The sequence below is a fragment of the Rhinopithecus bieti genome, unplaced genomic scaffold (genome assembly GCF_001698545.2).
Source record: "Rhinopithecus bieti isolate Rb0 unplaced genomic scaffold, ASM169854v2 scaffold_12689, whole genome shotgun sequence".
NCBI lineage: Eukaryota > Metazoa > Chordata > Mammalia > Primates > Cercopithecidae > Rhinopithecus > Rhinopithecus bieti.
In genome coordinates this window covers 2004896-2028988 of record NW_016807758.1, presented here as the reverse complement: position 1 = coordinate 2028988, position 24093 = coordinate 2004896, and the positions used below count along the sequence as shown (strand labels likewise).

At 41.5% G+C, this 24093-nt stretch overlaps 1 protein-coding gene across 1 annotated transcript in view; it reads right to left on the bottom strand.

Moving 5' to 3' along the window:
* CCSER2 (coiled-coil serine rich protein 2) overlaps positions 1-22925 on the bottom strand; it is a 199473-nt gene extending 176548 nt beyond the window's left edge. Inside the window, 3 exon segments of the mRNA XM_017883729.1 lie at positions 124-270; positions 4837-4952; positions 22740-22925. The gene's annotated coding sequence lies outside the window, so the exon portion shown is untranslated.
* Positions 22926-24093: the final 1168 nt, after the last annotated feature.

Below are 24093 nucleotides of genomic sequence, written 5' to 3'. Positions count from 1 at the left end.
AAAAACATAAGCATAATGAAAATATCCGCAACATATACTCAATAGCCTAATTAAAGACTCATTTTTTTTTAATACTCAGCATCTAGCACAGAGCCTGGCATATAACAAGATGTTAGTACATACAAATGAATAATGTCCCGGGGCTTGCTCAGCTGCTATCTCAAGAGACAGGAACACCTGTGGAAGACAGGCTATACAGGATCTCCATGACCGAGGCAAGAAACTGTCCTTCCTATGCAGCCAGAGGGTGGAAAGGCTTAACCATCCCTGCTGAAAACAAGAGGAGAACATGACTGTAAGGGCTCTTAGATGATAACTAATTGTTACCAAGCAGGGGTATGTGTAGCACTGTGCTATTCGCTTATAAGAATTATATCTTAGGCTGGGCGCAGTGGCTCACGCCTGTAATCCCAGCACTTTGGGAGGCCAAGGCAGGTGGATCACCTGAGGTCAGGAGTTTGAGACCAGCCTGGCCAACATGGTAAAACCCTGTCTCTACTAAAAATACGAAAATTAGCCAGGAGTGGGGGCACGTGCCTGTAATCCCAGCTACTTGGGAGGCTGAGGCATGAGAGTCAATTGAACCTAAAAGGCAGAGGTTGCAGTGAACCAAGATTGTACCACTGCAATCCAGCCTGGGTGACAAAGACTCTGTCTCCAAAAATAAAAATAAAAAAAAGAACTATCATATCTTAACCTTAACTTCTTACCTTCACAACTACTAGATAGGTATATTTATTCTCATTTCCCAGGTGAAGAAATAGCCTTACAGAAGTTAAGTAATTTGTCCAAGTTCATACAGAGAATCAGGAATCAGGACCACTGAACCTGTCAGTGGCACTTAATATGGTAAGAGGAGGTAGTGGTAGTAGTGGTGGTGGTGGCAGCGGCAGCCGTGGTGGTGGTGAGAGGTACTCTTTGAAATACAAAGACACTACCAACAAACTTTTACATAGACAGAAACCTTGCCCACTCACCGAGAAGACTGCTCCCCTCATTCTTCCTACTCCCTGAGTGAGTCTCAAATAACTAGCAGGCCTGAGGAGACACTGCCACCTAATGGCCAGTGCCATGAACTATGTCTTGTGGCCCTGTTCCCACACCTCACCTTGGTTCCTCTACCTTCAGGATTGAGCCTCAAAAGGAGTGCATGCACACAAATCACTTTTTTTTTTTTTTTTTTTTTTGAGACGGAGTCTTGTTCTGTCACCAGGCTGGAGTGCAGTGACGCAATCTTGGCTCACTGCAACCTCCGCCTCCCAAGTTCAAGCAATTCTACCTCAGCCTCCGGAATAGCTGGGACTACAGGTGTGTACCATCACACCCAACTAATATTTTTTTATATTTTTAGTACAGATAGGGTTTCACCATGTTGGCCAGGATGGTCTCGATCTCCTGACCTCATGATCTGCCTGCCTCGGCCTCCCAAAGTGCTGGGATTACAGGCGTGAGCCACCGTGGCAGACCTACAAGTCACCATTTTGCCTACCTTGCTGTCATGAGTGATCCACCCCACACAATCTCTTATTCTGGCACTATCCAAAGAACATTGTACCAAAAGAAATGTTCTCCACCTGCTCTTACCCAATACATATATCTGCCCTGTCAATACAGCAGCCACTAGTCAAATGTGGCTATTATTATAATGTGATAAGGCCACAAAACAAGCATTCTTAAACTACATTAAAAGAAATACAGTCTTAATGCAGACTACTGAAATATCACTTAATTCTAGTTGGAATGACATTTCCAAGCATTATATTTTCTCCTTATAAACTAATTATAAAATACTCTATATTTTAAAACTTCTGGGCCAGGCATGGTAGCTCATGCCTATAGTCCAAGCTACTCGGGAGGCTACAGTGGGAGGATCACTTAAGCCCAGGAGTTCGAGTCCAGCCTGGGTAACACAGTGAAACCCAGTCTCTTAAATAAATAAAGTCAGGCACGGTGACTCACACCTGTAATCTCAGCACTTTGGGGCTTTGGGAGGCCAAGGTGAGCGGCTCACATGAGGCCTGGCCACCAGGGCGAAACCTCATCTCTACTAAAAATACACAAATTAGCCAGGCACGGTGGCAGATGCCTGTAATCCCAGCTACTCTGGACATTGAGGCATGAGAACCACTTGAATCTAGGAGGCAGTGACCCGAGATCACACCACTGCACTCCAGCCAGGGTGACAGAGTGAGACTCTGTCTCAAAGAAAAAAAAAAAAAAAAAAAAAACTTCTCCCTATAATTCTACCACCTTAACACAACTAACACAACACCTTAACACAACATGAAGTATTCTCATTACTTCATGTACCCTTCTAAATTTCATCTACACACACAGAGTCAGCTATATTAACTATCTAGATACAATTTAATGTTCTACTTTTAAAACATCACTGTTTTATAAATATATCCCACAGTTCTACAGTTATATTTGTTATTTTAAGGGCCACAATATATTACATGGAATTAATGTGCTATAAATCATTTAATCACAGATGATGACCAAAGATTATAAATATCTATTATCCTTCATTACACCACTTTTAGAGCTACCCTGGCAAAAGGGACACAAAGGAGGTAAGGGTAAAGAAACACGTCACATGATGAAAAGCTGAAGCACTTATAAATGGTTTAGCCTAACAAAGCCAAGAGTACACGTGACGGTTGCTGTCAAATAGTTTAAGATACTATATGTAGGGTCAAAATAGTTTAAGTCGTGACAAAGGGGCAGAACTAGGATCAATGTCAACAGAGTAAACTACATAAAATGCTGAGCTGTCCATTTGTGAAAGCATTAAAAAACAAGCTAGATAAGCAGTTGACAGAGATAGTGCAGACTCTTAAATTGGTGGGAGGTAAGACTAGATAACCTCTCAGGTTTCCTTTCACTCAAATATTCAAATATTTATTAATCACCTGCTATAACCCTAGCAATGTGCTAGGTATATAAAAGTATACAAAACAGACCTGGTCCCTGTGCTTTTTGCACTTATAACCTAGTGTAGGAAATAGAGAAAAAGAAAAAAAATTAAATAATTACAAATCGTAAGTGCTATAAAAGAAAACGATGAAATGCTTTAGGAAAAATAACAAACTGGGCATGAAGTAAGGCCTCTCTGAGGGAGAATATTTTAAAGTTGTGGACTAAAGAAGAGTTAAGCTATGCAGAGACCGCTCTGGCACAGCAGAAAGCCACTAAATGTACAAACTGGAGGGTGACGCGATCGGATTTACTTTCTTTTATTATTGTTACTTTTTGGAGATGGAGTCACGCTCTGTCACCCAGGCTGGAGTGCAGTGGCATGATCTCGGCTCACTGCAACCTCCACTTCCCAGGTTCAAGCGATTCTCCTACCTCAGCCTCCCAAGTAACTGGGATTACAGGTGCCACCACCACGCCTGCCTAATTTTTGTATTTTTAATAGAGATGGGGTTTCACCATGTTAGCCAGGTTGGTCTTGAACTCCAGACCTCAGGTGATCCGCCTGCCTCAGCCTCACAAAGTGCTGGGATTACAGGCATGAGCCACTGCACCTGGCCGATCTGATTTACATTTCTAAAAGATCATTCTGGCTGTTATGTGGAGAATGAATAGGAAAGAAGAAAATGTAGAAGCAGGAAAAAAATCAGGTAGGAAACTAGGTAGGAGTTCAGATGAGAAACGATGATAGACTAGGTTGGTTGAAGTAGATGGATAGAGAGGTATAGACAAGTTTCTTTCTTTCTTTTTTTTTTTGAAACAAGGTCTCTCTCTGTCATCCAGACTGGAGTACAATGGGGTGATGATCATAGTTCACTGCAGCCTCGACCTCCTGGGCTCAAGCAATCCTCTCAGCTCAGCCTCCCTAGTAGCTGGGACCACAGGCACACACCACCACCCCCGGCTAATTTTTTAATTTTTGTAGATGGGCGGGGTCTCACTATGTTGCCCAGGCTGGTCTTGAACTCCTGAGCTCAAGTGATCCTCCTACCTCCCCAAGTGCTGGAATTATAGGCGAGAACCACGGCACCCAGCCAAAAGATGGGTTTCAAGATACATGGGGGAGACAGAAACTGCAGGACTCAGTGATGGGTTAAACTCAAAGGATAAAGTTAAAAGAGAAACCAAGTAAGCTTCAGGTTTCTGGCTTGAACAATTAATGGGACTGTGCTGTCATTTTCTAAGATAGGAAAGTTTGGGGGAGGCATGGATGTGGATCAAAACAGGAATCTAACTTTAAGTCACCATGATTGTCTTTAGACTCTTAACAGAAAGTTTCTACTAAAAATTACTCATGACTCATTCTTTGCTCTTTAAAAAGCAGTCTGTGGAAGGGGAAATACTATAAAGGTGACTGGGCCAATTGAAAAATAAAATTGGAATACAAATGGTAGATTAAACTATTGCATCAATGTTAAATTTAGTAAAGTCCATACTGTGCAATTTTTTTTTTAAATCCCTATGATTGGGAAATACATGTTGAAGTATTTAGGAGGTAAAGGGCCATAATATGCATATAAACATATATATACACATAGTCATTATATACATATGTATGAAAGAGAGCAAATGATAAGAAAATGGCACAAAATATTAACAACAGGTAAATCTGGATAAAGAGTAGATATTCTTTGTACTATTCTTGGTCTTGCAACATTTCTCTGAGTACAAAATTACTACCAAAAAAACCCAAAACTTTTTTTAAGACAGTCCCAGATTTCTCTTATTCACGCCAAGTAATTCAAATTCCTTTAAACTCACCTCATATGTATCTCCCTCCTCAACCCACTCCTCATGTCTCATCCATTACCTAGAGTAGTGGCCCCATCAGAGAGACAAGGAACATACACAATTTACCCTAATAAAGAAATGGCGTAAGAAGTGAGGATTGCCAAGAGGCTTCTTGCAATCTTCCATCTCCCATGAAGTAGCATGTTCTTAACTGTGCTCTCTGAAATGTACTCTGTCCTGATCTGTAACAGATGGCAGAATGATAGACTCCTTTCAGTTCTGGATATACTCTTCTCATGTAATATATAGCAATAAATCTATCAAATTAGCATGCTCATGTGATACCTGCAGATTAGATGTTCCTCCTACAAATGTCCATGGTTTAGCTGGGTATCCCTAGGTATAGCAATTATTATACTATTTTATTTTTAAGATCATGTTTTCCTGTGTTCTACTTTCTCCACTAGACTGAGAGCTCCTTGAAGACGAGAAGCACAAAATATTTATTTATTTTAATTCCTAAAGATTATTCTAATACATGGCCGGGTGCCATGGCTCACGCCTGTAATCTCAGCACTTTGGGATGTCAAGGTGGGTGGATCACCTGAGGTCGGGAGTTCAAGACCAGCCTGACCAACATAGAGAAACCCTGTCTTTACTAAAAGTACAAAATTAGCCAGGCATGGTGGTGCATGCCTGTAATCCCAGTTACTCAGGAGGCCGAGGCAGAAGAATTGCTTGAACCCGGGAGACAGAGTTTGCAGTGAGCCGAGATTGCGACATTGCACTCTAACCTGGGCAACAAGAGAGAAACTCTGTCTCAAAAAAGATTATTCTAATACATAAAAAGACACTTAATAAAAGCTATTGGGTGAAGAAATAAATATCACTGAAAAATCTTTCATATCTTTACTAAATGTTACCTTTTTTGCCCTTGGATATAGCAGTATGTATAGAGTCTTACTCTAATTCAATAGCGAAGGAGACATAACTTCTACTGGTTGCTGATAAACAAGTGAAAATGCCCATGACCTTATACACAATCCCAAAATCTTGTTTACTTCAATAATTATCACTATAATTTCATAAAATATGACCAATAAAAAGTAAAATATCTTGGGCCTGAGTCTCAACCACACCTTAAAATTAAAGTACATTATATTTAACCAACAGTACAAATGGTCAATACAGCGCAAGGAACACTTCAGTGACAAGAAAACACGTCATGGTCTAGACAGAACTTTATTCTGTTATCAAATAATCTAAGTAAAATTATGTAAGGTAAGAGTAAACAAATTAAAATCTAATCATTTTACTGGGAAAGGGAAGTTTTTCAAATGCTAAAACAAAACTTGCCAAATAGAAGAGTATTCAATGAGAATGTACATAAAGTACTCCAAAAACAAAACTGTGTAAATAGACATGTATCTTTATCCAAAAATGATTATATGGTAACACTTCAAAATGTCCCAGAACCAAATGTCAAAATACCAAATGCTTTTAAAGTATGTTTCTGAGTTGTATTAAGAGGAGGAAAATACAATGTTTCTTACTCAGCTAGGTATTCTGTCCATATTCTTGCTGTCAATTCTCCTAGTTCCCTTAAGATCTCCCCAACTCATGGAATATAATGCACATGATAATTTGCAATAGTTCTCAAACCTGTCCTATCCTCTCCTCATTTCTTAGTCTAGAATCTTACTAGCCAGTATTCTAGCACAGGCCTACTTAATTTTCTGCCTTCAGTTTCTTCCCCTTCAATCCATTTTTTACACTTTTCCTGAGGTTAATATTCAAAATTCTAATTCTGATCATGTCACTCTTCAATTTTAAAATCCTTCAATAACTCTCTAAAGTACAAATACCTAAAAACAGCAGCTTATATTTATTAAGTACTTGTGTGCCAGGTACCAATGTTACCTAATTTAAACCTCACAACAACTCTACAGTGTAGATATTTTTATTATTCTCATTTAGCACATTTAAGGAAATTGAAACTTAGGGAAATCACATATAGACGCACAGTTAATGAGTGCATGCAGCTAAAATTACCCAAGCCTTCAAATTGCGGCTTTGGTATTCCTTTACAGCTGCTCCCTCTTACCACTAACCAACAAACCCTGCCTTCCAACCAGACCAAACCACCTAAGGATCTGTAACCATAAGATGCTCTTTGAGGACTCCTTACCAAAGTGTACACTACTCCCTTGACTCAAAATGCTACTTGTCCACCAGGGGAATTCTCTGCAAAGCATTCTTCCTTTCTTTCCCACCTTCCCTACGGAAAATCCCCTGGACAGAATAACATAAGCCAAAATGATATACACATCCCACTATCAACTTCAAAATGCTACAATACAGAGTACTCAAATAGATTTTTCAAGGTGACGTCAATGTGACAACCTAGTGCCAGCCTCATAAACCCCTAAATTCATCAGAAAGTAAAGATCAACAATAAAGAAACATATATTCAAAAGAAAACATCGAAAAGAAAAAAATAAAGCGACAGCAAAACAAAAAAAAAGCTCTAAATACTTTTGTAAAATATTCACAAAATATAAATTCAGTTATTTTGAAATATGTGCAAAATACATTTAGAATAAGGGGATCTTAAGTTTTAAAGTAGAAAATAATGCAAATTTGGACTTTTCTTTAATGGCACAAGTAAGACAAATCCTAAGATCTACTATTAGCAAACCAAAAAAAATGTCAAGACTAAAGGGCTCTTCTATGACTACGTCTGGGGTCAAAAATAATTCTTCAATACTAAACAGTTTGTGCTTATGAAACATATTAAATGATGCAGAGGTACAGTGATTATGTTACCACATCTCAAGCATCAGCATATTATGTCAGTATCTTCCAGGAACATGAAACAGTGATATCAGGAGTTTCTCCTGGGTATTAACTGACAATTAAACAGCATCTTCAGAGTACTACTCAAATATATTAGGTTACAATTCCACACACTAATACTCAAATTTTGTCTGTTCCAGTCTCAAGATCTTCCTGTAGTTAATTGCTCCTATACTGTCATGTGGATAAATAAGCCAAACGTTACCTGCAAACTTTTAAACTCTTTTCTAGCCTATTAATAAAACATCTACAAGATCATTTCTGGCACATATCCCATCCAGAGCCCTGTTTCCATACAACCTTTCTTCCCTTTTCCTTGTAATACTAACACATCATCTTCTTAAACCTTAAATAAATTTTTTGTAAGAAGTAAAAATTACTTCACAACAATGTCATCTAATTGAGATATTTAGGAAATCGACCTTTAATGGATACAGAATATCAGTCCATGGCTAAAGCACTATTCTTGGGTGGTGCTTTATACACAAACTGTATTTTGTGTTTGACACTCCTACTGGCTATAACCAAAATGCATTTCCTGAATACGTGTCATGTATAATACCCAGGACCAGGTAGAGTACTTATGCTGACATGGCTTTTTATAGTGGTCTACTCTAGATATTAGACCTAGCCCAAGGAAACAGTAAAGAGAATGGAGAGAGAAGAGATACCTCACAAAGACTTGACAACAAATGGAAAATGAGAGATAAGAGAAGTCTGGATTACTCCCAGGTTTATACTTTGGGCAACTGAATGACTGGCAGTATCATTAACTAAGATGGGAAAATTAGCTGAATATATGAACAAGAGACAGTAAAGACAGCTGGAAAAGAATAGGTATGAAAGAGAAACAGGGCCAGTCATAATGGCTTACACTTGTAATCCCACCACTTTGGGAGGCCAAGGTGGCCAGGTCACTGGAGGTCAAGAGTTTGAGATCAGCCTGGCCAACATGGTAAACCCCGGATTCTACTAAAAATACAAAAATGAGCTGGGTGTAGTGGCAGGTGCCTGTAATCCCAGCTACTTGGGAGGCTGAAGCAGGAGAACTGCTTGAACCCAGAAGGCAGAGGTTGCAGTGAGCAGAGATTGCACAACTGCACTGGGAGACAGAGCAAGACTCCATCTCAAAAAAAAAAAAAAAGAAAAGAAAAAGAAAGAGAAACAAGAAAGTGACGCTTTTGAAGGCAAAGAAAGTTCAAGAACATGGGCATGACGGTCTAAGGTTCACAGTGGATTTAACAATTAAGAAGTATGTCAACAGATAGACATAATTTCTGTAAATAGAGGAAGCAATGGTAAAATGTTCTGGGGGAATGAGTACTACACAATCAAGGCAAAAAAAAAAAAAAGAATGTGTGAAGCGTGTTTCAAACAGAATGTAGAAGAGTTTCGCTGGATGAAAGGTTCATGTAGCAGAAGACAAGAAAACGAAGTCTGAGTCAAGGGCTTTGAATTCTAGATTTTATTTTTGGAGTTTATTCTGTGAACAGGAGAAGGAAAGGCATGCAACATTTTTTTTCCTTTATAAGACAATTTTCTCAACCCTTTCCGATGACAGGGTACATGAGGAACTGGAATGACAAGAGTTAAGGCAGGAGTAGCTACTAAGAGGTCTTACAATTATCTAAACATAGTAATGAGGACCTGAAAGAGACTGGCAGTAGCCAAAGTAAAAAATAAGAAATATGTGAAAGAGATATTCTTTATTCCCAGGCTGCCTGTGATACTGTGATATGACATCATATCCCATATATAATATATACTTGGTCTCTGCCCCTGGTTCCTGACACACAGCTCCTAAAACCCATGGAATCTCCAGAGTGATGAGTGTCTTTTGTATGCTAATGAGGACTGCTAGTTGGGGACCCCTAGTTAACCTCAGGATGGAAGCTGGTCACCAGAAAGACCAGAGCATGAGTACAGGTTGGGACTTTTTAGCCCCATCCCCCAACCTCCAGGGAGGGGAAGGGGACTGAAGGTTGAGTTAATCACCAATGGCCACCAATGGCCAATGATGTAAGCAATCATACCTATGTAATAAAACCTCCATAAAAGACCAAAAGGACAGGGTTCAGAGAGCTGAATATGTGGAGATACCTGGAGAGTGGTACACCCAGAGAGGGCAGAGAAGCTCCACGCCCCTTTCCATGACCTACCCTATTCATCTCTTCCATCTGGCTGTTCATCTATATTTTTTGTAATATGCTGTTTAATAAATGGGCAAACATAAGTAAAGTGTTTCCCTAAGTTCTATGAGCTGCTCTAGCAAATTAACTGAACCCAAGAAGGGGGTCGTGGGAACCCCAATTTATGGCTGGTCACAGACACAGGTCACAACCTGGAGCATGCATCTGAAGTGGGAGTGGGGGGCTGTCCTGTGGGACTGAGCCCTTATCCTCCAGGATTTAACACTATCTACAGGAAGACAGTGTCAGATTTGAACTAAATTATAGGACATCCAGCTGTTCTTCACTGGAGACTCTGATGTCAGAATTGCTTGGTGTCCGGCAAAACAATCTCCATACATTTAGTTTAAGAGGTGCTGTGTGGCCAAGTGCTCTGTGGCTCACTCTTGTAATCCCAGCACTTTGAAAGGTCGAAACAGGAGGATCACTTTAGGCTAGGAGTTCGAGACCACCCCAGGCAAGATAGCAAAACTCCGCCTCTTAAAAAAAAAAAAATAAAGTTACAAAGGCCAGGTACAGTGGCTTGTGCCTGTAATTCTAACACTTTGGGAGGCCAAGGTGGGAGGCTCCTAGAGACCAGGAGTTTGAGACAAGCCTGGGCAACTTGCCAAAACCCCATCTCTATATAAAAATGTCATAAAAAAAAAAATTAGCTGGGCATGGTGGCACACGCTTGTAGTCCCAGCTACTCGGGAGGGCACACCACTTGAGCCCAGGAGGTTAAGGCTGCAGTGACTTATAATCAAGCCACTGCACTCCAGCCTGGGTGACAGAACAAGACATTGTCTCAAAAAAAAAAAAGGGGGGGGGGGTATATTGGGGGGGTTTTGGGGGTAGGAAAAAACACTGTTTTTTTTTTTTCTATGTTCTAATGGTGCCCTAAATATTCACTATTACTATATTACCATACTCATCACATTGTATCATAATCATCTGCAGACGGGGACCTTCTGTTGTTCAACCCCTTATTACTAACACTAACAAGTCAGGAACACAGGAAGTGGCCAAAAAATGTTTGTTGAACTCAGTAACTCATCAGATGTAGAAGTGAGACCTACAGATACTACCGAGAAACCTAAATGACTTGTAAGATGGTGACAGAGAAAACACTAATGAAGAAGCCAAGAGGGGGATCAAGTTTAGGGGATGAGTTAGTTAGGGTAGAGGATGGTTAAGGTCAACATCCAAATAGAGATGTCAAAGAGGAAAAAAAATAAAACCAGAGGAGGAAAAAAATTCAGACAAAAATAGAGATATTTAGAAAATAAATCAACAAGTCTCATTATTTGCTCACGGACAAAAATATTTAATAAATATGAATTTCCTAACAGTTTAGGATATGACTGTCTTTAAGAACACTATTCAAATTGCTCACTTGTATATTCTGTACAAATTGAGGCGTAAATTCCCAACCAAATGGGTCAATCAAAACTGGGTCAACACTGAATAATTATTTGCTTTACTCACTCATTCAATAAAAAAGTTATCAAGTGTCTATAAGTTGAGGGCAAGAGGAACCTGTCACAAAAACAAACAGTAAGATACAGCAAATACTATAACAAAATAACTGCATAATGTTAACAGGAACATAGGTAACAGAATATAACGAAGGATAGATGGAAGAGGCATAATGAACATGTCTAGCAGCTTTCCTGGAAGAAGAGGCATCTATGTTAGGCTCTTAAAAAGATTAAGTGATGGCCGGGTGCAGTGGCTCATGCCTGTAATCCCAGCACTTTGGGGGCCAAGGCAGGTGGATCACCTGAGGTCAGGAATTCAAGACCAGCCTGGCCAACATACTGAAACCCTGCCTCTGCTTAAAATATGAAAAATTAGCCGGGTGTGATGGTACGCACCTGTAATCCCAGCTACTCGGGAGGCTGAGTCAGGAGAATTGTTTGAACCTGGGAGGTGGAGGCTGCTGTGAGCAGAGATTGTGCCTTTGCACTCCAGCCTGGGCGACAAGAGTGAAACTCCATCTCAAAAAATAAAAATAAAAAAGATAAAGTGATTTAATGAGAAGACTGAGAAGATGAATGGTATTCTACAAAAAAAGAAATAGTGGTCGGGCATGGTCGCTGATGCCTGTAATCCCAGCACTTTGGGAGGCCAAGGCGGGTATATCACCTGAGGTTAGGAGTTCGAGACCAGCCTGACCCACATGGAGAAACCCCGTCTCTACTAGAAATACAAAACCAGCCAGGTGTGGTGGCGCATGCTTGTAATCCTAGCTACTCGGGAGGCTGAGGCAGGATAATCGCTCGAACCTGGGAGGCATAGGTTGCAGTGAGCCAAGATCACGCGGTTGCACTCCAGCCTGGGCAACAAGAGTGAAACTCTTGTCTCAAAAAATAAAAACTAAATTAAAAAAAAATAATAGTATGTGCAAAAGCCGAGAGATGCCAAAGCATTTCTCATTTTCATGGAACCTCCTCTTGGAGGACTATCTGCATGCTAATAAAAAATCTGATCTTTATTCTATAGCCCTATGGTAAGAAACATCACATGTGCATTAGAATCCCCTAGGGAGGTTGGGCACGGTGGCTCACTCCTATAATCCCAGCACTTTGGGAGGCCAAGGTGGGAAAATGGCCTCACATTAGGAGTTTGAGACCAGCCTGGCCAACACAGCAAGACACCCTAGGGAGCACTCCAGATCCCCGAAAGCATGTGCAGGCAAAAGGTGGGTAAACAGGTGCGGGGAGGGGAGGGGAGGGGAGGGGAGGGATTTCTGTAGAGAATAGGGAGACACAGAAGATTTTTTTAGCAAAAACACAACCTGGTCAGATCTGTGTTTCAGAAATCCAAAAGTCAGGGGCATGGATCAGTGGCTAAGGGAAGAAAATCTGGAGAAAGACCAATGAAGAGGGTTAAGAAGCAACTGCAATGATGCTCCAACACTAAATATTGACTACTACTTACTTAAACATAAATGAACCACGAAAAGTGGCATATAAAATGCTATAACTGTACTATGTGCTTTCAACATAGTTTCTGAAATCTCAAACATCAACTCCATAATCATAAGCAATTACAGTAAAATGAGATCAGGTACATTAGAAAAAAAGGAGTGGTGGAGAAGAGTAGCCATCAAAATTTCCCTGGAATAGTTGCTCATTTATTCTTCAATTTAACTTTTATTTTTAAAAAGGTAAAACTACCATACCAAACACGTTGCTAAATCAAAATTTCGAAGCTACTACAAGGCAAGCACTGCACAAAACCGCAGTACAGTCCATCATGATGATGATGATGGACCTTGAGCGCACAGATTAGGATAAAATTAATTTCATTTATGTTTCAACAACATAGATCCTGCATTTTTTTTCCTCTGTCGAAACATTTTGTTAACTACATATATTTGTATTGTGAAAGTAAAAACCTGGGACCCTAATTTCACTATGCCAAAGAAAAAAAGTAAGCTGAAAGCTGAGTCACAAAAGAAGCTGCCTTTCCTTTTGTTTTGTTGGGGTTTTGGTTTTTTTTTTTGAAGTGTTTTTTTTTGGAGTTTCTCTCTTGTTGCCCAGGCTGGAGTGCAATGACACGATCTTGGTTCACCACAACCTCCGCCTACCAGGTTCAAGCAATTCTCCTGCCTCAACTCAGCTTCCCAAGTAGCTGGGATTACAGGCATGCGCCACCACGCCCAGCTAATTCTGTATTTTTAGTAGAGACGGGGTTTCACCATGTTGGTCATGCTGGTCTCGAACTCCTGACCTCAGGTGATCTGCCTGCCCTGGCCTCCCAAAGTGCTGAGATTACAGGCTGAGCCAGCATGCCCAACCCCCTTTCCTTTTGTTTCTAAGCTGATAGCTACAGATAAAAAGTTAAATATGTCCACGCTACAGATAAAAAGTTAAATATGTCCACAGGTAACTACTCGGTGTTCACCTTATGTAAAGCGCCAATTTACTAACACTAAACAAATACATAACGGACTATTCCCCTATCTGCTCCTTTTCTTTCACAGCATGTGGATTCAGTAATGTGATAATACCCTCTCTCTTGCCCCTCCAGCCTGCTTTTTCCACTTAAATATTGAAGCCCTCAAAATCATCTTTGGAGAAAGACAGACTTGTCTCCCTGGCATGCATCCTTAACCTTGGCAAAATAAACTTTTAAATGGATTGAGACCTGTCTCAGATACTTTTTGGTTTACAGTATATAAATAAGAATACAAGAAAAGAAAAGCATCCATCTTTTAAAAAAGAATTCCTTGACTGGACATCCCCTCCAGCTACCACCTGTTATTTAGCTTCGCTTTATAGCAAACTCCTTGAGGAACTGTCTGTCCCAGCAGTCTACAATTTCTTTCCTCCAATTCTCTCTTAAGCACACTCCAATCAAGTCTTCACTTCCGCTACTAAACCAGAAACAACTTAAGGTCACCAATGATTTTCATATTGCTATATCTTAGTCCTCAATCTAACAGCATCTGACACAGCTGATTACTCACTCGCTCCTTCTTAAAACTTTCACTTGGCTTCATTGATACCACTCAGTCTTAATTCTCTTCCTTCTTTATGGGAGTGCTGCTTCTTGGTCTCCTCTGCTATTTTCTCTCCCTCTGAAAACATTACAGGATCCCAAGGCTAACTTGTGGGACTTCTCCAGCCACACCCACTCCCTAAATTATTTTAATCCATTCTCATGGCATTACATACTATCTCTCTGCTAATAACTGGAAATTTATATATCTCTAACCCAGACCTCAGCTGTGAACTGCAGACTCGTGCATACCCAGCTCTCTTCACAATATCTCCACTTAGATTACTAACTTAAAATGTCCAAATTTGAACTCATTACTTCCCCCGCTGAAACCCTGCTTCTTCTGTGCTCTTACCCATCTCAGTAAATGTTAACTCCATTTGTCCAGCTGTTCAAGCCAAACTCACAGGCTACATTCAATCCGTCATTAAATTGTTGGCTCTGCCTTCAAAATGTATACAAAATGTGAGCACTTCTCCCAATCCCGGCCTAAAATCATCATCTCCCACTTAGGATTACTGCTGCAGCCTGCTAAATAATCGCATTATGCGCCACCCCTGACATTCTCTACATAGCAGCTGAGAGTTCTACTTAAAACAAGTCAAAACTCTGGTGGCTCCCCACCTTTTAAAAACCAGTCTCACTGGCCTACAACGCCATATATGATCAGACATCCCCCCCAACCCAACCCACCTCTCTGACCTCAATGCCTCCCTCAATGACTCCACTGGCCTACTTGCCACTCCTAGAACAGGTCAAGCAAGTTTCAGCCACAAGATCTTTGCATTCCAGATCTATCTTCATCAAGTAGTCTCTCTCCTAATAACTGCATAGATCACATTCTCACTTCTTCAAGATCTCTGCTCAAATACTAGTTTTTATTACAGCCTTCCCTAACCACCTTAGATAAAACAGCAGCATCATCCTCACATGTTCTTTTCACCTCTTCCTGCTTTACTTTTCTCTACAGCAATACAACAGATGACATATTACCAATATACTTATTTTCTGTATCTTGTCATTAGAATGTAAGCTCCACAAAGGCAGAAAATTTGTTTTGTTCACTGAACTATTCCTAGCAAGTGCTCAGAATACATTTCTTGAATGAATGAATGAGAAAAATCCAGACTGAGGATCTATTCTCTACGACAGGATTGAAGGAATTTAGAATGTAAAACATCTCAAGGTCCTGGAAAAACATGACTGCAGGAAAGGCCACAACAATGGCCAAGTCTACAGCTCTAGCTAGTACCAATAATAAATAAAGGTTGACAAGCCATACCATACTATTCCTAAAATGAGGAAAATATACCTAAGAAAAAATTTTAAATAAGGAAAAGAAATAAAACAAAACAAAAAGATGGCCATCCCTGCCTCCCCACCCCAAAGAGAAATATCACCTGGATGTTTCCTATAAAGTGGCCTACCAACTCTGACCAAAATATCATCAAGTCCATTCTACAGACTTAAAGAGCTGTTATGAATAGTTGCTGTTTTTCTAAGCTAAGGTTTTCAGAGAAAAGTATTATATAACTCCCAACCCTAACACTGGCTGCCAAGAGATAATGGTCAGAGAAAGCTCTCAAATTGCCCTAAAGCACTCAGGCTGCAACGAAATATCATTAATATGATGACAACAACAATTCAAAGCACCTTCCGGAATCTGTCTTGCTTCTTTGTCCCTAGCGTATTTACTAGGGGCTTCGTCATCAAAGGTTTTGCTATCTTGATATAGGGGCAGTGTTGGGAGGAGGGTAGGCAATTCAAAAAAACAGGACTGGAATTTTGCATTTTAAAGAAAAGCAGGGCCAGTTGTGGTGGCTCACACCTGTAATGCCAGCACTTTGGGAGGTAAAAGCAGGAGGATCAATGGAGCCCAGGAGTTTGAGCCCAGCCTGGGCAACGTGGGGAGACCCTGTCTCTATGAAAAATTTTAAAAATTAGCCGGGCATGGTGGTACATGCCTGTAGTCCCAGCTACAGGTTGAGTACAGGTTGGGAAGCCAAGGCAGGAGGATAGCTAGAGCCCGGGAGGTCAACGCTGCAGTGAGCCATAATGACACCACTGCACTCCTGCCTGGGTCCAGAGACCCTGTCTCAAAAAGAGAGAGAGAGAGAGAGAGAGAGAGAGAGAGAAGTAGAATTCTGGAGAACAGAAAACACTTGCTCAGATACAAGATGTCACGGGGCTTTTCAATACCAGGCACCAAAAGAGAGATCACAGAAGGACCAAAACCCTGAGATACCCATCGTTCCTCAGCTAGAGCCATGCCTTGCATTTCTATTCCCACACACATAACTCAAGATACAGGGTAGGAGACCATGCCAAAGGGAACAGCTGGGAGCAGTGATGGCAGGGAGGAGGGCAGTAACAACTATCATAACAAAGGGAAGGAAGGAGTAATCACTCATGCTTTTTCTCTTTTCTCCTTCCCACTGTCCTTACCAAGGACAGAAACCGGGTAGATGAAAACAGGAGAAGGCAGAGAACAGAGGGTAAGGATGACCTGAAGCAAATGGTTGTAGAAAAAATCAAGAGCAAATTCCTTTACCAAGTAACTCTTTGAAAAACAGACATATGAAGTAAGTTAGGAGCTGACCAAGAAAATTTAAAACAAGTCCCTGTCTTACATAGCTATAAAGTACAAAGAAAACATAGATTCTTACTTATTCGGAAAATCTGTGGCATTTTAAGACCAACAATCTTCAAAGATGATCCAACTATACTGAAACTAAGTTACTGATCAACATGAAAAAGTAAACACGTAAAAAACTTCAGGGCTCATGGATCCAACCTTTAAGAAACCTCTGGCTTTCCAATGGCTCCAAACCTTAATACAACCAACCAAAAGTCTTTAAAGGTAGAGAAGTAACTCTAGGACATTCCCAAGCAATCAACTCACCAGAGAAGAGCTAAAAACTCAAAGATTACACCCACATACTGTGAATGGTCAATTCACTTAAAAAGAGAGGACTGTTCTCATTGGTTGATCTCAATAGGCTGAATCACACCCCAGCATCAGCACCTGTAGCAAGCAGAAGTCAGAAGCCAAAGAGGTAGAAAGCCATCAGATACTCAGAGAAAACTTCAGTCAATAACAAAGGAAAGACAAGTTCACCCTATACAACCACAATCAGCTTATGACACCAGGGCACACCAACCACAACTGTTTGTAGCCTGAGGTGGCACCATTCTACATGCTCACATCTGTGCTAATACTTCCCTCCCCTCTGCTCCCTCCCTGATGGCTCTTCCCCCATCCTCCCTGACAGCTGTCACATTCTAGAGCTACTCTTCCTCCAACCACTCTTTCATTCTGGTAATCTGGTGTTTCCCAGTTCAGTCTCTTGACCTCTTTCTGTATTATCTCATCCTATATTCATTCATTCCTCTACTTAGTCCCTATCCTTGACAAGGACACAATCCAGTGGGGGAGACAGATGTGTCACTAGAATTAGGTACAATACATCACAGTCAATGCTGTGAAAGAAATATAACAAAGTGCTGTGAGCACATATTCATCCGTCATTACCCCACTGGATGTCTTCCAAATCAATACTCTGCCTTCCCACTCTGTTGTATATCAGTTACTAAATCCTATACCTTTCCAAAATATCCCGATCTCCACTTCCACCTCAAGGTTTAGGCTTCATTTCTCACATGACTATTTTAACCACTTCCTATTATAAACATAATTCAATATATAGCCACATTGTCACATGAGCAATCTCCCTAAAAGAGATAACATACCATATCATCCCCTTGTTTTGCAACACCTAATCTTTCCAACGTCTAAGAAATGAAGTCCAAATCCTTGGCATGGAAAATAAGATAATACTTTTGAAACAGCATCTTTTAAAAGCAGGCTGACTGAGTTCCAGTTGCAATGCTTACCACCTATATTATCTTTGGCAGGTCGCGTTCTCTAAATTTTCATATCCACAAAATGAGGATACTAAAAGAATCTCCCTCCTAGGGTTGCTATGAGGATTAGGTAAGAAACTAACCAGCATAAAATCCAGCACTCAATGTTAACTACTATCCTGGGCTGTCTCATCCATCTAGAATGGGAGTAATCTACTACACAATGGGAGGAGATTACTACGGTTTCCTTTCATATATTTTAGAATGATTAACAATAAGAGTTAAAGACAACCTTCTGGTTAACATTGAACAGACAAAAATTTCAATTAACCAATATATTGCTGTCATAAAAGTTTTAGTTTATGTAAAACTTACCATAATTTATTAAAAAACAAGTACACATTTTTATTAAAGTTAGGTTATTTTGTTCTGTTTTCCTATTTAAGCTCAGAAAAAAAGAATGGAAACATAATAATGTAGTTTTCTATAATATAAAATACACATAAATGAAATTTGATCTCAGTTGTATATTAACTTTCTAAATATACATACATAACAAAATGAACTCTAGAAGCTTAAGAAAATAAAAGTATGCATCAAACAGGTGCATGGCATTCATTCTCAAAAAACACAATCAAAAGACAAAAATCACTGACTTTTTTCTTTTATCTTTTTTCTTTTAAATAGAGATGGGGTCTCACTATGTTGCCTAGGCTGGTCTTCAACTCCTAGGCTCAAGCAATTCTCCCACCTCAGCCTCCCAAAGTGCTGAGATTACAGGTGTGATCCACCACACCCAGCCACACTGACTTTTAAAAATATAATACAGGGATTACCCCGTCTCTATTAAAAACACAAAAATTAGCCGGGCGTGGTGACACGGGAGCTACTCAGAAGGCTGAGGCAAGAGAATCGCTTGAACCCAGGAGGTGGAGGTTGCAGTGAGCCAAGATGGCATCACCGCACTCCAGCTTGACGACAGAGCAAGACTCTGTCTCAAAAAATATATATATATAAAATATAAAGATAATAATATAAAACCTATAAAGCCTGCAATAAGAAAAAATAGATCAGAAATATTTTTCAAGAGATTAATGTATTTATGATGTTAGTGCTAATGAAAATTGGTGAGAAGATTCCAGTAAATGTACGGACGATGGACAAATAAAGGAGAAAATAAAAACAGAAGAATACTACATTTGCTTCTCTATTATGGACTATGATGTTAAACTGCAAATAATCTTATCCTCATTTAAAAAACAAACTTTTAAAAGCAAAAACCTATAAAGTATGATAGAACTGGTCAACCAAACTCTACTGGAGTCAGTGTAAATCAGTATTTTTAGAAGTAAATCTGGTAATATCTTTCAAAATTAACAAAACCTTCATACCTTGACTTTGTAATCCTGCTCCTGGGCTTTAAGCCCAAAGGAAAGAAGCAAAATGATGAACAGCTATATACTAACTGCATCACCTGCAACATAGTAAACAATCTAGATGTCCAATTATTAAAAAATGTCATTGTAATACTGTATAATCACCTAAAGGTATAAAACTGTAGCAAAATAAAACATCAAATATGAAAGCAAATATTAAACATTACATTTATGCTTTATCATATAAAACACTTAGATATGACAAGAAATAAGAACGAAAATTAAAAGTCTGTTTTGATTTTAAAATTTATTTGACCATTCAGTTGTTTGCAAGATAAAAGTCTTTTGGAATTGGTCAGGCCCACACCACTAAGTACGCATTTCAACTTTTTAGAGGCAGCCACAATCATCAACTTTTTCCCCCAAAATCCTATCACATAGGAGTAAGACAGGCTCTTCTCGCAGACAAGCCATACAAGTAATTTTAGCCATGCTATTAGCCAGCTGCAACCTTCTTATATTAAAATCTCATTGTAGCATCAAAACTTAATTGTATGTGAGATCTCCATATGGTGATCCAGAAGCCACTTGTTATGGGGCATCTGGAGAGAGTTCCCCAGGCACTGAAGTTAAAACTATCTGGCTGAGAGGAATAGGGAGGGTTAGGTTTCTCCTCTATCCCCAAATGAATTATCATGTTTCTCAGCCACAAGGGATCTAAGTCCCTAGAAGTGGCAGCTATGGATTCAAGAGGGAGAAAGTGCAAGCAGATTTGCACTCCCTCTGAAAAACTGGTAGCTCCTTCATTTCACCCCAAAGCACTACGGAGTAGTGAAAAACACACAATGAGGAGGTCAGGAGATATGAGATGTAGGTGAGCCTAAGTAATCTCAAACAAGTTATTTGTCCTTTTAGGCTGAGTTGTTTAATGGTAAAATTTTTAAAGTTGAACCAAATAATCTGTTAATTCTTTCAAGTTCAATATTCTATTAATTTAATAGACTCTTTTTTCAGTACACATCCAAGTGGCTCACAGCCCCCATTCAAATTGTAAAACAATTAAGATTTAGAATTAGGAGACTAGGGGCAAAAGACCTGGACTGTAATCCCCGCCGTCCCTTTCTACGTGCATGACTCTGCACATCAAAATAAAGTTGTACGACCAATGAAGCAGCAATCCTTATTGGTCATGCCCTGTTTACTCCTGTATCATAAAATGTTTTTTCTGTTGTTGTTGTTGTTGTTGTTTTAAAATAACTGGGGTTTCATTCCTAACCAGCCTATAATCCCAGTACTTTGGGAGGCCGAGGTGGCCGGATCACAAGGTCAGGAGTTCAAGACCCAACATAGTGAAACCCGTCTCTACTAAAAACAATTAGCCAGGTGTGGTGATGTGTGCCTATAATTCCAGCTACTCAGGAGACTGGGGCAGGAGAATCGCGTGAACCCGGGAGGCGGAGGTTGCAGTGAGCCGAGATGAGGCCACTGCACTCCAGCGCAGGTGACAGTGCAAGACTCTGTACCAAAAAAAAAAGCCCCAAAACCTGGTGGAGACAGACACATAAACAAATCACTAACTCCCAGCTGACACATACTAACTGTAGAGTGTACGCATCAGTCAAGACAAAAGGGATGAGATGTCTAGACAGGGCTCAGAAGTGATACTTTCATAAGGTCTTCAAGGGCAAGTTGTTTACTAGGCAGAGAATTCTCAACAAAGAACACTGAAAAACCACAGAGGAAGATGTCATCTTCAGAGAAGTGCAACAGTCTTACATAGAGAGGGCAAGCATAATGGTAGAAGATGACACTAGAATGTAGACAAATACCACTAATCATGAAGGACTTTGAATTTTATTGATATAGACTATGGAGAGTCACTGAAGGACTTGTAAATACGGATTCAAAGTCCCTTCCTCCAAACTACAGTCAAAGGAGTTGAGTCAAAGCAACAAAAAATGCAGGTCTGAATGTGGAAAGGTAGAATTTTTACAGAATTCTTAACAGAGACTTTCTGCTTGCTTTCAGGATGGCTTCTAGTGCTTTCTTAACTATGGCTTATGCTGAAGTACGACAGTATGAATTATGGCTAAAGGGTTCAACAAAATGTGCATTTTTAACCTGAAGATTATTTGAAGCCAATGTTGCTTAGAACACAAATGAAAACAAAAAATAATAGTAACGAGCTTTCATAAATTAAGAGAAACAAACAGTAATAAAGTCCAAGAGGAAGAAGACTGATTTCAGGCAAACACTCAGGAATATTTACATCTTCATCACATATGGATGACGGATATGACATGTTTTGAACCTATCTTTTGCAGGAGAGTATCTTAAGTTCCTTTTGGTTAAAGAGCAGCTGCCATCTCTAAAGTCTCTAGTCTAAAAGATGATGCTTTAAAAAAAAAAACAATTGGCCAAATTAATAGGTTCCGTTATATTTTAATGCTCGGGAGAAAAGGAATGCCTTTCCTATGGCTATTTTAAAAAGCTTCAACCTCAATTTCTCTCACCTATTGGAGTGAGCTACCAATACTAATCTGAGACCACAGCGTCCCTGCATCAGTCATTTCCACTCCGCTAAGGCCTTGTCTGGGAGCAGCCAGCCTCATTGGTCGGGGAGCCCACACAGATGAATATGCAATTATTGAAACAGAAACTTAAGCTTCGCCACCAAGGACCACCACAAAGGAGTCCTTTCATTCCTCCTTTTACTTTATCAAGAAAGTAGATGCATTATTTAAAACTGTATGAAAATACATGTCTAAAGAGAAGAGAGAAGATCGGAACCTACGGCAACGATGTGCCCCACCAAAGTTTCACCTCAGGATGTGTTTTAGGGTGTGTCTTTCATTTAGCCCTGCAATTAAAAGAAAAAAAAAAATCGAACTCATTCGGGGAGCCCCGGTACTTTCCCCATCCACCCTCACACGCAACCAGGCTCCGAAATCACTGAGTGCCTCAGTCTCGCCCTGATTTCTCCTAAAAGGCGGTGGCGCCCGCGGCCCGAGGCCCCGCGCTGTCACAGCCGCAGGGAGGGCGCCCTCCGGCCTCCCAGGTCCGCGCCCGCCCCGCGTCAGGCGGCTGGCGAGGGGCTAGGGAGGCTCACCCTGGAGGCCGGGAGACCGGAGGGCGCCACCGCCTCAGCCCGGGAGCCGGGCCTCCGCCCCGCCCCGGACTGCGTGCCTGGTCTTGGGCTAACCCCGGCGCCCGCCGCGACCCCGGCCCCGGCTCTGGCCCTGAGCCCGGATCTCACCGTGCGGAGGTCGCGCTGCCTCCTCGGCCGCGGCCAGGCTGCAGGCCGCCCAGCGACCTGCGGGCCCGAGGACGGAAGGTGAGGCGAAGGGCCGCCCGTCACATCCCCGCCAGCCCAGCCGCCTGAGCCGCAGCAACCAGCATCGCGTCCGCGGCCTGAGGGAGCGCCGACTCAAGCCGCCCGCGCCCCTCCTCGGCCGGCTCCCGCCCGGACTCGGCCCTCCAAGGGCCTCCACCGCGGGCGCGCGCCAGCCGCCCGCCGCGGGCCCGGTGCGCAGGCGCGAGCCTCACGGGGCTACGGGGCCCGCCCCACCGCCTGATCCAGCCTCAGCCCACCTCTGGCCCCGCCCCGCCCTCACGCGAGGCTTTCCTAAGCTCCGCCTCTGCTTCGGGCCCCGCCCCCTCCGCTGACCTTGCCTGGCCACCTCCTGACTCAGGTTTTTGCTCGGCCCAAGCAGTGACGCCAGTCTTGCGGCTGACCTCACCTCTAGCCGTCCCCTGGACTACATTTGCTGCTTGACCGCTGTCAAACCTGACAGCTCCTCCTCCAGGATGTGAAAAGTGAGGAGTGATCTCAGTATTGGACATGACTGAACCACGCACCTGCCTACCGCATCAAAACACAGGATCTTGCTAAGGCTGAGGGGAAGGGGCACCCCAAGTGCTGATCTGGTTTTCCTTTTTTTTTTTTTTTTTGAAACAGGGTCTCGCCCTGTCACCCAGGTTGGAGTTCGGTGGCGCTATCACAGCTCACTTGCAGCCTCTTGGGTTCAAGTGATCCTCTCGCCTCTGGCGTGCATCACCACGCCTCCGAAATAATTACAGGTAAGACCACACTAGTCAAAGTAAACTATCACATATTGACCCAAATACCCGGCTAATTTTTATTTTTTCTTTTTAGAGATGGAGAAAGTGGTCTTACCGGCTGATCTCAAACTCCTGGGCTCAAGCAATCCTCCCACCTTGGCCTCCCAAAGTGCTGGGATTACAGGCGTGAGCCACAGCTCCTGGCCAATGTGGTTTCTTTGCCAGAAACCAGGTCTTTCTTCCCTTTGGGGCCTCCATCCCCCAGAGCCCATCTCTTCGCCTCTTCTTTTCCTCCACCACGGCCAATCCTGCCCCTGAGAGTCCTCAGCCTGGAAGACTTCAGGGCCTGGCCGGCTATTTAAAGCTCTGGAGCTGCCCTTATCTAGTTGTAGACTTGCAGTTCTCTGAAATCTTTGTCGGCCCCAACAGCTGGATTGCAATAAATAACATTTCAAGAGAACTGCTTGAAAAATATCCAGTTCTTTCATGTCTCAAGATCAGTGATACTCAAATGGAAAAAGTAGACGGAATGCCTGATTTGTATAACC